The sequence below is a fragment of the Mus musculus genome, chromosome 10, assembly GCF_000001635.26.
Source record: "Mus musculus strain C57BL/6J chromosome 10, GRCm38.p6 C57BL/6J".
In the NCBI taxonomy this organism is placed as follows: Eukaryota; Metazoa; Chordata; class Mammalia; order Rodentia; family Muridae; genus Mus; species Mus musculus.
Window position 1 is genome coordinate 66,476,714 of NC_000076.6, and position 16,652 is coordinate 66,493,365.

Below are 16,652 nucleotides of genomic sequence, written 5' to 3' on the forward strand. Positions count from 1 at the left end.
ATTTGTACCAGACTTCTTTTCTCAATAACAGGAGCAGCAGCAATAATGGCATATGAGGCATACTGGGCATTGAACATAGGCTAGCCATGTAGTCAATGCATGTGTCATCTTTATCCCCATTGCCTGTCTTAAATCTCATCACCACTCCCTGAGATCTATTCATTTACAGTACCCCTATTTTCTTGACTTCATAGAGGAGTTAGCAAAAAGAAGTTATGTTCCTGAAGTTTATAAAGTTAATAAATGGTACAGCTGAGATTTGAATACAAGTCCTCTACCCAAGCTGACTCCAAAGTCTATTTTCCTATTTGGACTATTCATATCTCCTGTGTAACATTTACTAGGGAGATATGGATGGACATCCGTCTACACCAGTTGGGGCAGCAACAACAGACCAAAGAAAAAGTTCCTCTCGAGTCTAGCTTAGTGAAGTAGTGAGTTTATAGAGGTTACTTTGAGAAGACCCAGGGAGGGGTTAGATTTCTTACAAAAGCATGAGGGACTCAAAAGGTAGCCACAGTATCAAAAAGCCCTCTTCAATTCTGGCAAGATGACTTGGTATATAATGTCACTTTCAACCAAACTTAACTGAGTTCAAACTTGGCACCAACTTGGTAGTAGAATATCAGTTCCTGTGAATTGTCCTCTGGTATCAAAAAGCCCATCCCAACATCAGTGACAACTCATTACAGTGTCACTCCTCACTCTCTGAACTCCTCTCATAACTTCCAGGCAGCATGGCCATCCAGGAAGTCACATTTCCCTACAAACATCACCACTTATCTAACTTTGGGTTAAGGTCCTTGTGAATCCTGTAAGTTTCAGGAGCTTTCTTGGTGTGTTGACTTCCTGCCTCCTTCCTCTAGAAGGGAATATTTCAATTCAGAGGAAATTATAACACAATACCTTATACCAATATTTTTTGTGTATTCTTATTGGTAGTGTTCCCATCAGGGGTAGGTATGTCATGGTATATAGAGACTTTCTCTGGAAAGAAAAATATTTTTGTAGACACTATTATATTCAGCTTTCCTAATAGTTTTTTGTTTGGAATATTCCCCCAGAATGAGAAAAAATATGTTTCAAAGCAATTTCTATTATTTTATGCTAAAATGGTAAGAGTGTTTGAAAATGTTCTTTAGTCATCCATTTTTCTAATGTGAACACTATCAAAAATCATTTTAAATGAGAAAAAGAAGATGAAGGGACACATGGACTTAGCTTGACCTTCCAATCATGATTAGGTGATGGGGAGGTGACATCTTAGATGCCTGCTCCTTTCCCTTGCCCTCCTAAAGTGGTGAAGGAAGAACAAAAGACTCCTGTTACAACCTCCTAGGAACTTTTCCTGTTCCCAAAGTGGGAGTCAGAACCTTCACTTCAAAGTGGGAGATTACAGAGCAGCAGAAAGAATACAGTGAAGGTAGGTGGCCTCTTCTCAAAGCAAACTAGACTGTGCCCTCTATTTTAGAGGCAACAATTCTGAATGAGGCACTTAAAGCATTCAGGTATATATTTTATCTAAATATACAAGGAAAAGTGGGAAGATCTTCTGTGGGACTGTAGTTTTGCTGAGCCTCTCCTACAAAACATAAATTTAGACTAGTGTCCCATATGTGACTCATTTTCATCTCTCCCTATGTATAATGTATTCTCTCTCTTTCTCTGTCTCTCACATGCATTTGTTCTCTCCCCACCCTCTTTCCCTCTCCATGCCTATCTTCTGCTTTTTTCCCCTTCCTCTCTATGATTTCATTACATTTCCCTTGGCTTGCTTCATTCCTGCCTCTGCTTCCCAAGTGCAAAGTTTACAGTTGTGTGTTCCCATATCCACCCACATGGCAGTGTTTGGAAACGAATCCAGCTTGAATGAAAATTCTGAAACGACATGCAATATGATATTCACATGCAATCCAGGGAAATGGGAATATAAATTCCAAGATACTATGGGAGAATAATCATGATGTGTCTGTCTGTAAGAAAGAAGTAAGGCTTTGTCTCAAATGTCAGGCTTATGAGACAAGAAACTAATGACAGAGCCTGTGAAAAGTCACAGCAAATACACCTACAATTTCACACTGCCTTGATAAAATTGTCTTAGATTATCCTCAAGTCTTGTGGCTTAACAATGTTAATTATTCTTTGGGAGGAAAGTAAGTGGAAAGAGCCCTTGGATCTTGGACCAGTGATGGCAAACAAAAGTCAATGGGAAAGCTGGTGGGCCACTTCCCTCATGGGAATTTCCTAGAGATGGCACTCTTCCTAACTATCACAGGGATCCTGTCTTCTAAGTGGAAAGTAGATGACTGGTAGTACACTGGACACAGTGGAGGCTGTGTCCTTGTAGCAGTGTCTTTGTGGCCAGCCTATGAGGGGAGTAGATAAGACAAGAAAAAAAGGGAGCCATTGAAATCTAGAAAAGAAACAACAAGAATTCATCGATGGATACCAATAATACCCAGTATTTATATAAATTGTTAAACAATAATTGTTAAAAACCAATTGCTTGGTAGTACTGTTTAGTTATGGTATCGTTTACACAATCTACTTAAAGTCCACCACGGCAACATGAAGAGCAGATGCATTTCACAGATGGAGAAACAGACTCGGGATATAAGCTGATATTCTCAGGGTCACACAGCCAAGGGGCCATAGAGCCCATCCCTCTCTTTCTGTCTCACACACCCTCTTCCTTACAGAGAGTTCCCCAACCTTAAAAATGGAAAACACATAAATAAATGCATGGTTGCTCTGCATTTAATAACATGACACTGTTTAGAAACCCTCAGTATTCACCTTGCCCTATTTAATGAGTTGTCTGAGAAAGACCTGGAGCCCTATGTGCTTGGCTCCGGGTACTGAGTACTTGCCATCCTGTGATGGCTAATCCTGTTAACATGATTGGGTTGAGGAAGGTCTAGGAGAATAGTAAAGCATACCTCTGGGTACCTCTGTGAGGGCCTTTCCAAAAGGACTGACTAGGGGGGAAACACACCCTAAATGTAGGTAATGTCATCTCACAGGTTGGATACCCAAACAGAATACAAGGAGGAAAAGAAGAACACCAACAAGAGAAGGTGTTCCTTCTCATGCAGCTTCCCGGACATTATGATGTGAACTGTTCTATCCACCCCTCCTCACCATGATATCTAAAACCTCTGAAGCCGGGAACCCAAATAATGATGTTTTCCCTTAGCTGTTTTTGTCAGCCATTTCAACGTAGTGGCAAAAGTCCAAGCATGCACGCATGCGCACACCTGTGCCCTATGTACATAGGGATGACCATGGAGGCCAGTGGAGGGTGTCTAATGTCCTGCAGCCCCAGTTACAAGTATGTGTGCCCAATGTGGGTTCTAGGAATCAAACTCAGGTCCTCTGGAAGAGCAGGAATTATTCTGAATCACCGAATCATTGCTCCAGACCCTCCGGTATTACTTTTAATGACACTGCCAGGGGCAGGGCATTCCAATTTAATTTAACCAGAACCAGTTGACCTCTAGGTGAGAATTGTGAGCCTCCAAGTTTACATTGTGAAGCATACAGTTGCACTAATCTGCTGGCATGCTGTGTGTTTTAAGAAAAGCCTCACAGGATGTAGACTGCCTGTCAGACAACACATGGGCATTACAAGAGAATGAGAAGGGGAAAGCTCCTAAGAGTGTCTCCTGGGTGCACTTATATAAAGAGATAAAATGACTATTGAGAGAGAGAGAGGTCTGCTTTTACTCTCTATGTACAGAAGGATCTGGAAACACAGGGTGATAGAGTGGGTTAGCAGGTAAAGAGGGCTGAAGGATGACTACTACTAAGAAAGGACAGATAAATTTGCATTCTCTGTCACTGTTAGTGCTAACTCCTGACCTGTCCTCATGCTCTTACATATACACACAATACACATTCACACTCACATATACACATACATGTACATTCACACATACACTCACACATTCATACACATTTAAACACTCTTATACATTTCCATACTCATACACTCATACACAATCACATGCTCTTACACACACACACACACAGTTCACACTCACATACATGCATATTCAGATATACATAGACATTCTCACACCCATACATATACACTCATATACAGCACTCACATATACACACACTCACACATATTTATACCCACACTTACACACACTCACACACACATGCACATAATCACATGCTTGCAAATGCACATACACACAGTAAATAAATGCAAAAAACCTTTAACATTTCTAGTCTGCAGATTACTCTGCATAATAGTTTTGTGTAGGAACTTCTTCTATCCCAGTAGCTAATTACACGTGTGTGTGTGTGTGTGTGTGTGTGTATGTGTGTGTGTGTGTGTGTGTGTGTGTGTGTGTGTAACAGTTGAAACGTTGAATATAATAAAAAGTTTTCCTATCCCAGAAGTACTTCATGTGCTAGTTTCTCGCATACATAGAATAAAGCAAGGCAGCGTGGTTTGCAGGGTGAAGCAGACGAATTAAACTTGACTATTTTGGGAATATGATCTCAGTTGAGAGTAAAAATCCTATTTCCTGACTTAGGTTGTTCCATGGTCAAACGCCTACTGTAGCTTCATGGACAATAAACAGTTGTTGTATTTGTTTTCTTCCAGGGAAGAAGGAGTGGGTGGCTGATTTAGAGGGTTGGGTTGGGACTCTTTCAGCACAAGTGATTTCCTGGGGATCTTTCAGAATTGTTCTTTTAATAAGTTTTTCAGTTGCTTTTTTGAAGAAAAGCAGTGGTCACGAGGGGACTTCTGGTCCTCTGACCGAGGAGGTGAAAACCATCAGAGGGCAGCAACATTAGCTCTGTTTATCCCATTTGTGCGCAGTAAGACAGAAAAGGAGGAGTGAGAGAAAACTCGATTCTGCAGAAATCTAGCAAGGACACGCTGAAGGATTCTATTCCCTTGAAGGTCAATCCGTAACAACCCCAGCACCCAGGAAGTGATTCAGTTCAGCTTAGGGATTGTACCTGGTAATTACACTCTCTTTAAATCTGTACCTGAGTTGTAAATTGAGAAGAAAGCCTCCCCATGATCCTTTCTAAAAGGCAATTTCAAAACAGTTTAAGAGGCTTCAAGGTACAAGCAATTCTTTGATATGTGGGCATATGGCAATTAAAGGCTATTCGGTATAATTATGTGCAAATAAGAACGCACCCTTTTAAAAATAAATGAAATAAAGTAAAATATCCATTCTGTGTGCTTCACCCTGAGTGTATTTGTAAATGCAGATAGGCCTGGGTGGCATTATCAAGCATCTATTTTCCCAAGAGATACTTTCATTAACTCAGAATCACTTCTGAATTCAGATTCATCATCACGCCAGTCAGACTAGATGAATTTGCTTCTTAGTACTATCATGAAATTGGCGTATTTTCTCTGCTCTCTGATGGGGTGTGACAAGTCAACATGAATACCACAAATTATGGGAACTAAAGAGAGGGCCTGCAGTGGTCCTGGATGTCATCATGCTTGAGCAGCATCCTGCCTCTGCTCTTGGGTCCTGCACCTCCAGGTACCCTGCCCTTGATTTACTGACTTCTTCTGCATTCTTCCCATATCTCCCCCTCAACCCATATTCCTCCCCTTAATTGCTTACAAATGGGTATCAAATTCTAACTCCTGCCATCCCTTAGATATATGAAGGATCCCAGCGTGAAGCTGAACTAATTAGAGAAATCGGTGGAACTCCACATTCTATAGTTGTGCCGGGCATCCTCTGGATAAAAGTGAAAAGGAAAGGACTTCATTTTCTCAGTGTGTGTCCTGGGTAGTTTTATGTCAGCTTGACACAAGATAGATTCATCTGAAAGGAGGGAACTTCAATTGAGAAAATGCCTCCCTAAGATCTGGCTGTAAGCATTTTCTTAATGAGTGATTGATGGGGGAGGGCCCAGCCCATTGTGGGTGGTGCTATCTGTGGGATGGTGGTCCTGGGTTCTATAAGGAAGCAGGATGAGCATGAGGGCAAGCCAGTAAGCAGCACCCCTCTGTGACTTCTACATCCGCTCCTGCATCAGATTCCTGCACAGTTTGATTTCCTGCCCTGACTTCCCTCAATAATGGACTACAATGTGGAAGTGTAAGCTACATAAACCCTTTCCTCCCCAATTTGCTTTTGGGTCTTGGTGATTTGCTGAAGCAATAGAAGCCTTGCCTAAGACTGTGTGAAGTCTCTACCTCGTTGTCATCCCTTTCTGTGTATACGCAAAACTCTGATCATATTGTATCATGGTTTGGGGAATTGCCACACTTATGACTTGTTCTAACTGAGTACTCTGAAAAGTGAGGGCCTGTCATTGATCACCTGAGGGCAATGGGCCTCAGAATGACATTTCCTTGGTGTCATTTATGTTGATCTTCTAAATATTACTATTATTACCCATTGAAACCATTAACATACCTTCAACCTAAAAATATTTATAGGGTCATTTTTCTATATCAACTTTGGATAGGAAGAGGGGGAAAGTTGCTCTTTTACAAAGAATTTTTAAAAGTCTACAATTGGAACTGAACCAGTCGCTCAGTACTTGGGAGCACTGTCTGCTGTTCCAGAGGACCAGGGTTTAATTCCCAGCACCCACATGGCAACAAACAACTACTTGTAACTCCAGTTCCAGGGGAACCAACACCATCTTTTGGTACTGCATACATGTGGTTCACAGATATACATACAGGTATCACATCCATATGCATAAAATTTTTAAAAATCTTTTCAAATTATATGGCATGGTACAAAAATCCAAGGAGAAATATACTTCGAGCAAAAAATTCAGTTTGTAAAAAAATTCTTGTAAATAGCCAATCTTTAAGAAGTTGAATTTCCCCTGCCCCTACAAGTGTTGTAAGTTTGCTGTTGTACCACAGCTACATCAACAGGTGGCAGAGAGGAGGGCGGCTATGTCTCTGCTCAGTGTTCTGGCCTAGAAACATCTGATGATTGCTAGCCTAACATTCTCCACAAAAAAAAAAAGCTAGCCTGAGACAACCACCAGTCCAGCACCAGGCAGTTCCAGATGGATTTTTAGGACTTCTAGTTTTTGAGGAGACTACAAGAACCTTGTCAGGAAGTGAGCCCAAGACAAAGACTCTTGCAAAGGACCACTTGAGCCAGCCAGGTGAGGAACAAGAGCTATGGAGTCTGGTCAGGGAGCTAGCCTGATGACCAGCATTCTGCTCCATGAAGGGCTTGGGGAAGGGGGCACACCATGCCAGAGATGACCTCTGCCCAGCACCATAATGCAGGATCAGGGCATAGAACTTCTTAGACCACTCCTGAGATGACTCAGATACTCAGAACCCCCAGATGCCATTAAGAGGAGCAAGTAAGTGGTAGAAAAATGAAAGAGAAAGAGAAACAGAAGGATGTGGGCACAATGAAGAGAAGCAGAACTGGAGGCTCTAGGGTAGTGAGGAACAGCCTGATGTGAGTAGCTGGTAATGCCACCATAGTGGGGTTCTGGCCTGTGCTGCTACAAGGGGCCACATCTGGGTCTGTGGCCCAGTGGCAGCAGGGGTCTGTTCCCACCAAAGGCCAGACAGATGTCCCTGGTCTGGGCTACCGCAGGGGACATGTTGATGGATGAGAACTGGCCCCACCCCTCACCTGGGCATCCTGAAGAAGCTATCCCTGGGGTCATGAGAGCAGGAGAGGTGACCCTACACCAAACTTGGGATACCTGTACTTGGGACAGCACACCCCACACACATTTTGAGCAATGCTGGTGAGCTGGCCCTAAGGAACATGTGAGTGAGACCCTCCTCCCTTCCCTCATCTCTTGCCAGCTATGGCAAGCAGAAGTGCCAGCCCCAGGGTCATGAGAATGGGAGAATTGACCATGTCCCTCACTGGCTACAAAACTTGGGAGAGTAGACCCTTCATCCTGCCAGGCAGCAGGGTTGGTGGTGAGCTGACCCCGAGAATGGGAGAGTGGGAGAGCTGGTGGGCTGCCCAGCTCAGATACCTCTCAGGCTCAAGTTCACCCCACCCCAACATCTACCCTATCAATGAACTGGTGGAGTGCATGAAGATCTGGTCCTACAGATCTCTAAAGAACAGGACAGCAGTAGGAGGTTCGGGTATTTACAGAGTAACAGAAGCCTTATATCAGACTGAGCCATTGCAATAAATATGTTGCAATAAATATGTTGCAATAAATAAATATGTTGCAAGCAAAGAAGTATAGACAAAAGGGTATATCATGAAACTGTAACACATTAAACCATCTACAACAAGATTTTTTTTATCTCTGTTGGAGGGGAAGTTGCAATGATAGAAGGCAGGTAGAGGAGAGGGGAGATTGGTTGGATTGGAATACATGATGTGAAATTCACAAAAAAATAATAAAACAACAGAGAGAGAGGAGAGAAGACAGAGGAGGAGGCAGAGGAAGAGGAGGAGGAGGGAGGGAGGGAGAAAGTTGAATTTTTGTTTTGTTTTTTTGTGATTAATTTGATTTTATTTGTCTATATAGCATTGCTTCAAAAGAGTACATCTTCATTGATCTGCAGAAAATCTGCCCAATAGGGTGGGCTAATGCCCAAGGATTGTCAGATTCATTTTATAAGGACAGGAAAGGCATATCAGCTTCAAGAATGAATGCTGAGATGATATTTCTGAAAGCCTTGCATTTCAGAATTATTTATCACAGACAAAGCAAAATGGTGGACCATCTCTAGGAAAGTCATCTGCTACCCGTTACCCTATCCTAAATGGTTCCTGACAGAAGAGAGGAGAAAGAAGAGGGGAGGGGAGGGGAAGAGAGGGGAGGGGAGAGGGGAGCAGAGGAGCCATCCCACCACATTATCAAGCCTGTTGACAAAGACATCCAGACTATCTTGTCAAAACTTTCACTCCAATTGACATATGCAGAGTAAACAAAATTATCCCACTGAGTCCTACTGAAATTGCTGATTTACAGAATCACAAGATATAAAGACTGGAGATGAAATGTAACTTGTTATGAACTAGTAGGCATCCAACAAATGAGCTAGGAATTGTGTTTGGGAATCTTCAGACCTTCCACTTCCCTTCCCATAAATATGATTGCAATGGAACAGTAAAGAACAAAAAGGAAATGTAATTACAGAAAGCCATCTGTATCAAAATTAACTTAGAGAAGTTAAGCTTTCATCATTTTAGCCCAAAGTGGACCATTTGGTCTACAAAGTGATAATCCTGTGAGAAAGGACCAGGCAAGCACTGGCTGCTTCCAATGATCCATTTCATAGTAGAGAGGAAATATTGGTGAGTATATGAAGAAGAGTTCACTAGTACTAACATTTTCTTTCCCAACATTCATTCATCCATCTAATGGGCTTGAGGTATGTGATACAGTTCACAAGTAGAAGTCAGAGGCACAATCTGTGGGCATTCACTTTCTCCCTCCTCCATGAGGGTTCAAGGAATGGAACTTGAGGGTTCGGGGAATCGAACTCAGGTTGTCAGGCTTAGGAGCAAGCATTTTGACTGGCTAAACCATCTCCCCAGCCCCTAATATCTTGTTCCCATAATTCCTTGCTCTGGGCTATTTTGCCTGTGGTACCTGACACCATCTTACATACTTGAGATGCTTGCTGTTCACTAGATCATAGGAAGCCAAGTTAAGAAATGTAAGTTGGATATTGTTGACAACAAGAGCAACAAAAACAACAACAACAACAACACAGGGAAGACACTGTTGTCTGTCCACTCAGGCAGCCAATGCATTTCTCCAGTCTCGCCGTCAGCCATGTCCTATTCTGTCCTGCAAAGGGTTGTTAATGGAGTAGCTCACAAAGATGATGGAAAAATAGACAGTTTCTAGCACTGCACTGGGAAAATAGTAGAGTTAGAAAAAAAACTTTAATACCAATACTATATAAGAATTTGAGAAATAGCAGAAGAAAATGGTCCATCTGAATCAAGGCCTGTCTCTCATTTCATATGTGTCCTCAAGGGGTTGTATGTCATTTGCCACTATGACTTACAAGTATTTGAGTTTTGGTGTTTGCAGGAATCAGTCCCCAGCAGACCTATTACACAACAAGCAATTACACATGGCTGGGAAATTGTACTTTGTAATTACACTATCCTTCACTACTCACTCTGACTGGAATGTAAATAATCCAGGGAATTATATGGCTTAACATGCATATACATTTAAAATGAAGCTAGATGCAAATGTTAAAACAGAAGATATATGAACGGATACCCACGGCATCCTTTTCTGTGATACCCAAACCCACATCCAGGCTTCTCCATTACTTTGATATACATAATCATTTAAACTCACAGTGTCTCCTAGATGGCTTTCCTTTTTTGGTTTTGGTTTTGGTTTTGGTTTTGGTTTTTCAGGGAGAATTCTGTTTGAGTGTGATGCCTGAAGAGCTCATAGGAGATGGGGGAAGATATTCTTCTCTGTGTGATAAATAAACATTACTTTGACTTGACCATAGATGTCTTTCTGGCATTTGATATTACTTACTTAATTATTAATTGCTATGTGTCTTCCCTTGTTAAGTCATCTATGTCATACCTATCTTGAGGGTTATTGTAAAAGTTAGAAGTGATCACATAAAAGAACCAGACTCCACGAATTACCTGTGGATCCATCAATGGGCAGTTGACCTCACTTTGACTCAGTTTCCTCTCATGTAAAAAATTATTCTATTTTTGGCTACAAATTTACAACATAGAGTTATGTAAGAATCAGATGCATCTATATACATAAGAATCCAGTAAACACTGACTTTGTTCATGAGAGTAAGCACTCAACAAGTCATGGCTATTGTTATAACATTGATGAATTTAAGAAGGCCCAGTTAAGTCTTATCCCATTATTGATCTAGAACAGAAAAACTAGGCCACGGAGTCTTTTCACTACCAATTCTGATTTAGAATCTGTATACACAAACATTATCTGGGTTTGTAATTTGTTGGAGACCTGAATTCATTGTAAAATAGCCACAAACAAATGTCCAATTTTCAACAGCTTTGTTTGGTCTCAGGCCTAACAACACATTAAAAGGAATGTGCTCCAGAATGGCTAAGATCAAAAATTCAGGTGACAGCAGATGCTGGCCAGGATGTGGAGAAAGAGGAACACTCCTCCATTGTTGGTGGGATTGCAAGCTTGTACAACCACTCTGGAAAGCAGTCTGGCAGTTCCTCAGAAAACTGGACATAGGACTACTGGAGAATCCCGCAATACCTCTCCTGGGCATATATCCAGAAGATGTCCCAAATGGTAAGAAGGACACATGCTCCACTATGTTCATAGCAGCCTTATTTATAATAGCCAGAAGCTGGAAAGAACCCAGATGCCCCTCAACAGAGGAATGGATACAGAAAATGTGGTACATTTACACAATGGAGTACTACTCAGCTATTAAAAAGAATGAATTTATGAAATTCCTAGGCAAATGGATGGACCTGGAGGGCATCATCCTGAGTGAGGTAACCCAATCACAAAGAAACTCACACAATATGTACTCACTGATAAGTGGATATTAGCCCAGAAACTTAGGATACCCAAGATATAAGATACAATTTGCTAAACACATGAAACTCAAGAAGAACGAAGACCAAAGTGTGGACACTTTGCCCCTTCTTAGAATTGGGAACAAAACACCCATGGAAGGAGTTACAGAGACAAAGTTTGGAGCTGTGACGAAAGGATGGACCATCTAGTGATTGCCATATCCAGGGATCCATCCCATAATCAGCTTCCAAACGCTGACACCATTGCATACACTAGCAAGATTTTATTGAAAGGACCCAGATATAGCTGTCTCTTGTGAGACTATGCCGGGGCCTAGCAAACACAGAAGTGGGTGCTCACAGTCAGCTATTGGATGAATCACAGGGCCCCCAATGGAGGAGCTAGAGAAAGTACCCAAGGAGCTAAAGGGAACTGCAACCCTATAGGTGGAACAACAATATGAACTAACCAGTACCCCAGAGCTCTTGACTCTAGCTGCATATGTATCAAAAGATGGCCTAGTAGGCCATCACTGGAAAGAGAGGCCCATTGGACTTGCAAACTTTATATGCCCCAGGGCCAAAAAGGGGGAGTGGGTGGGTAGGGTAGGGGAGTGGGGGGTGGGTATGGGGGACTTTTGGGATAGCATTAGAAATGTAAATGAGGAAAGTACCTAATAAAAATTAAAAAAAAAAAAAAAGGAACGTGCTATAGATCTTTCTGGATTGAGAGCCATGTAGACCACACCCTTCTTTGTTGATAAGGCTCTGTAGGTAAGTCTGTTATAAGAGCCATGTGTTTAGTCATCTGAGATCTGTTTCCTTGACTGTGTATGCCACAGCTAAAGACTGTACTGAACTTAGGCCTTAGCAAAGAACAAGCCAATCCAAAAAGTGAACGATCTTTTTATTTTTCCCTCCTGAAGCTTCTATTAACTCAAGACCCTACTGAAGTGATCCTACAACTTAGCATAATCTTAGTCCATGAGCAGAATATTGACTAAGCAAATTTGTATATCACATGAACTCAAATTCATGAATTAGTTGCAATGAACATTATGTCTTCCAGGAGTCACATATTTAGTTAAAATAGTCTTGAGATAAAAATGTACGCTCAGCCAGAAGTTACCACTAAAATTTCTCAAAAGATTTAAGAACCTTAGGTAAATGTGTCCCTCTGAAGTTAGATAAATAGAACTCCAAATTCTTCACCTTTCACAAAATGAAATCAGCTTTCATCTTGGTGATTTTATATTATGACATGCTCTTAAGGGAAAATAAAATAATATACGTAAGTTTAAGGATATTATATAACGATTTAATCTTTATATCACTAGATTTTAGCACTTGTATCTCAAGGGAAAAGGATTTGGTGATGGCCTGTTTATTTTTTATTCATATTAAAAATGTCTTGATTTTAAAAATAATGCCAAATAAAACTAATGCCTTTGTACTACTTAATTAGTCTGTTCTCACTAGCTAGCAAAATGAACCAGGTACTTGCCAAAATCCTACTTAGTTTTAGTGTGCAAACAACTGCAGCATGAGGTTTACTGTGGTAAATTCTTTCCTTAGAAAATTGAGAGTAAACCCTCAGTGGGCAGTGGTGGCGTGCCTTTAATTCCAGCACTTGGGATGCAGAGGCAGGTGAATTTCTGAGTTTGAGGCCAGCCTGGTCTACAGAGTGCATTCCAGAACAGCCAGGGCTACACAGAGAAACCCTGTCTCAAAAAAAAAAAAAAAAAAAAAGAAAGAAAGAAAGAAAGAAAAGAAAAGAAAAGAAAAGAAAAGAAAAGAAAAGAAAAGAAAAGAAAAGGAAGGAAAAAGGAGAGTAAAACCTTGGAGAACAGTGATGACATTGGGAAATTCAATGTTCCAACCTCTCCTGGGAAGGGTGAATAGGCCCAGGGAGGGCTGAATACGAACATTTACAAGGTTTTTTTAAAAACTGATTGGAAATTGCTCCTGAGAAAAGATCAAAGACTGGGGCTCTGTGGAAGGAGAAATGGGATAGTTTTTAAATCAATTTTTAAATCATAAGACTTTGTCAGTCAGCTCAGCAGAAGGCACCAAGGTCTTTGCAGGCTAAAGAACAGTTCTGACATACAGAATAAGATGGGGGTTGGGGGTGGAAGATATCAGAGGCAGGTTTAATGAACAATTTTGTGTAGATTTTTTAAATTGGATTCTCTCTCTCTCTCTCTCTCTCTCTCTCTCTCTCTCTCTCTCTCTCTCTCCAAAAACCTAAAAGGAAAAAAGGAGGAAGAATTGCCTATAATTTCCAAATAAAAAGCAATAGGAAGCATAACATCTATCATTTATCCAGCTGTGACTGATATATGGCACTTAGTCAGTAACACATAGGCACGTGTGCACACACTGCACACACACACTTACACACACACACTTACACACACACACTCACACACACACACACACACACACACTCACACTCACACACACACACACTCACACACACATACACACACACACACACACACACACACTCACACACACACACACACACACACACACACACACACACACACACACACAGCTGTCAAGCCAGATAGCTCAAGGTTCAAGCCTTGTTCCCTACTTGCCAGCCATGATATGTTGCTTCTAAAGCTTTTAATTTTCACCTCTGAGAGGCAGTTTGTGTGTGTGCTGCAGATATGGAATGGCTACTGTAAGACAGACTAGAAAGACGAGGGAGACCACGGGTCCAAGGGTAAAGAAGGAAGCTCCTTACTTCGGAATCGGCCTGAAGCCTCTCGCAAGGATTCCAGCAATTAATTTCATCTTCTAGGCAGGATGTAAACATGGAGATGGTGTGCCTTTTATACAGCCATATGATAAATAAGAAGGCTAAAAGAGCAGGCTGGTGATGCAGCTCAGCTGGCAAAAGGCACTTGCTGCCAAGTCTGACAACTGGAGTTTGGCCTCCAGAGCCCACACAGTAGAAAAATAAAGTGATTTCCTCAAGTGGTCCTCTGCTCTCCACATTTGTGTCAGAGTGCACACACACATACACACACATACAGGCACACACATACATGTAACATATACATGCTAAATAAATGTCATAATGTTTAAAGGATGTGTAAAAAAAATGATTAAAATATTAAAATACGGCCTCACTCATTTCCCAGCTATAAATCTGCAATTTTCTAGGGCTCTCACCATAGAAACCCCAGTTACAGTAAAAGACATGCCCCAAATACCTTGTACAGAAGGAATAGCTTGCTGGTTTCTTTTATCAGATTATAAGCCCTCCTAGTGACCTCCAGAGCCACCTACTATCATTATTGGTTATCATTATTGAAAAGAGGGAGGAAAAAAAGAAAAAGTTTAACAATCCTTTCAAATGTAACTTAAGACCAGCCAAAATGGTGCATCTGTCTATGGCTGAGTCATCTAAGTGCGACTCTTATGTCAGGAGCTCCTGCATGCATTCTTGGGTATAACCTGTCCTTTCCCTGAGCCCTTTTTTATTTTTAATAAACTCTAACTCTGCTTTATGCTGCTTGGTCCTGAAATTCTTTTCTAAAGCTCAGCAAAGGATCCGGTTTTACCTGTGCTGAGGAGTAAGAGGATAATCCCTAAAGGATGAGGGAACTCAAGATGCTACAGATGACATTATGGAGCTGTGCCTCTGTCCCTGTCACCAGTGAGTAAAGGTGCCAAGCGACGGACATGAGGAATAAAGGGGAGGGAGGGAGCCGTGTCCTGCCAGAGGTCCGGGAGACTGGACTGGCAGACTCAGGACACTGCCTTGGGACCCCACAGAACCACCGCGGGATGGGCATCAGGCTGTGTTAGGCCACCAGACCCCGCCCCAGGGTATGGGGAAGGCTCAGTCTTGGCTCCAACTCTCCGGCACCACAGACTGCTGGGGTCTCTGGGCCTCATGGAGGCCAGAGATGACAGGTGCTCAGTCTCAGACACCCCAGGCGTCACTGGATGTCTCAGAAGAGCTGAGAACAAAGTGGGGGGTCAGGGGGGGGCAGCTCGATCAGCCCCAGGGCTGAAGGGAGAAGGGGCAGGAGGGAGGCACTGTGTGGTTTCTGGGTGGGTGAGTCTGGCTAGCTCAGGCTGCTAGCTCAGCGGGTAGCTTGGGTTGGCTAGAGCACAGGAAGGCCTCCCAGAGAGAGGTTAGATACGCATCTCATTAGAGGGAAACCTGCTCCATTGCTCTAGCAAGGTGGGTCATGAGCAGAAGAGACAGTCCATGGTTTCAAGGTGTTTATTGTAGAAAGGCAGAGAGAGGGAGAAGAGTAGAGAAATAGAAGCCAGCCATGACCACGTGGAGAGAGGGAAGAAGATGAGGGTGAAAAGGAGGGTGAAAGGTGAGAGTAAGAGCAAGAGCTTAAGAGAGAGGAGAGACAAGAGAGAGAGGAGGGGCCAAGCAACCTCTTATATAATGGGTTGTGCTACCTTGATGTTGCCAGGTAACTGTGGGGAGGAGCATATCTGGCTATTGCCAGGTAACTGTGGGGGTAGAGTCCAGACAGCCTATGTGACTCATGGCCACAGAATGATGGAGCTGGGTCCTTGTGTCAGGAGCCTACGCCTGGGAGCATGGCAAACAGGCCTTCTGTCTCTTATAGATTAATCTGCTGGGTCTCCAGGGTTTGAACCTAGCTCCACCAGAGAACAAGCTGCCTTTCATGGTCCCACATAAAGGAGTGTGCTTCATATCAAATTCTAGGAGTCAAACATCTGGATGATCAGACACACCAGTTTCCTTCCGCCTCATTCATCTTCAGCTATCGAGATGGGATGGTGTCTAGTTAACTTGTAACCTCTAACCATTGACTGTCAAGGTACATAGCATATGACTGTAAAGGACTGACAACCACTGGCCAAGAATCTATATTAGATAGTACTGGGTCTCTCAACTTTGACAGCTAATGAACTTGGGAGTCACCTTTGCTACAAGAAGCACAGCCCATGAAGAGAAGTTTCAGCACCACCTTGAGACCTATCAGAAACACAGAATCTCAAATCATCCCACAAAGCAGACCATAAGAAAACATGCATTTTGAAACTCTCATAATGACCTCCATGAATATTAATGTTTGAGACACACAAGTATGACAGCCCAGACAAAGAAGAACTGTGTTCTCTATTTCAACTGATTGCAGACCCTACTTCTATGGATTTGAGGCCAAACAA

At 42.3% G+C, this 16,652-nt stretch overlaps 1 long non-coding RNA gene and 1 other non-coding gene across 2 annotated transcripts in view; one reads left to right on the forward strand and one right to left on the reverse strand.

The window, feature by feature from the left end:
* The window catches only part of Gm40677, a 219,229-nt gene that overhangs the window by 183,430 nt on the left and 19,147 nt on the right, over window positions 1–16,652 (reverse strand). The window lies entirely within an intron of this gene.
* Gm22594 lies at window positions 6,840–6,969 on the forward strand. Its single transcript, XR_003949109.1, has one exon. It is a non-coding gene; the product is annotated as a small nucleolar RNA SNORA17 (small nucleolar RNA).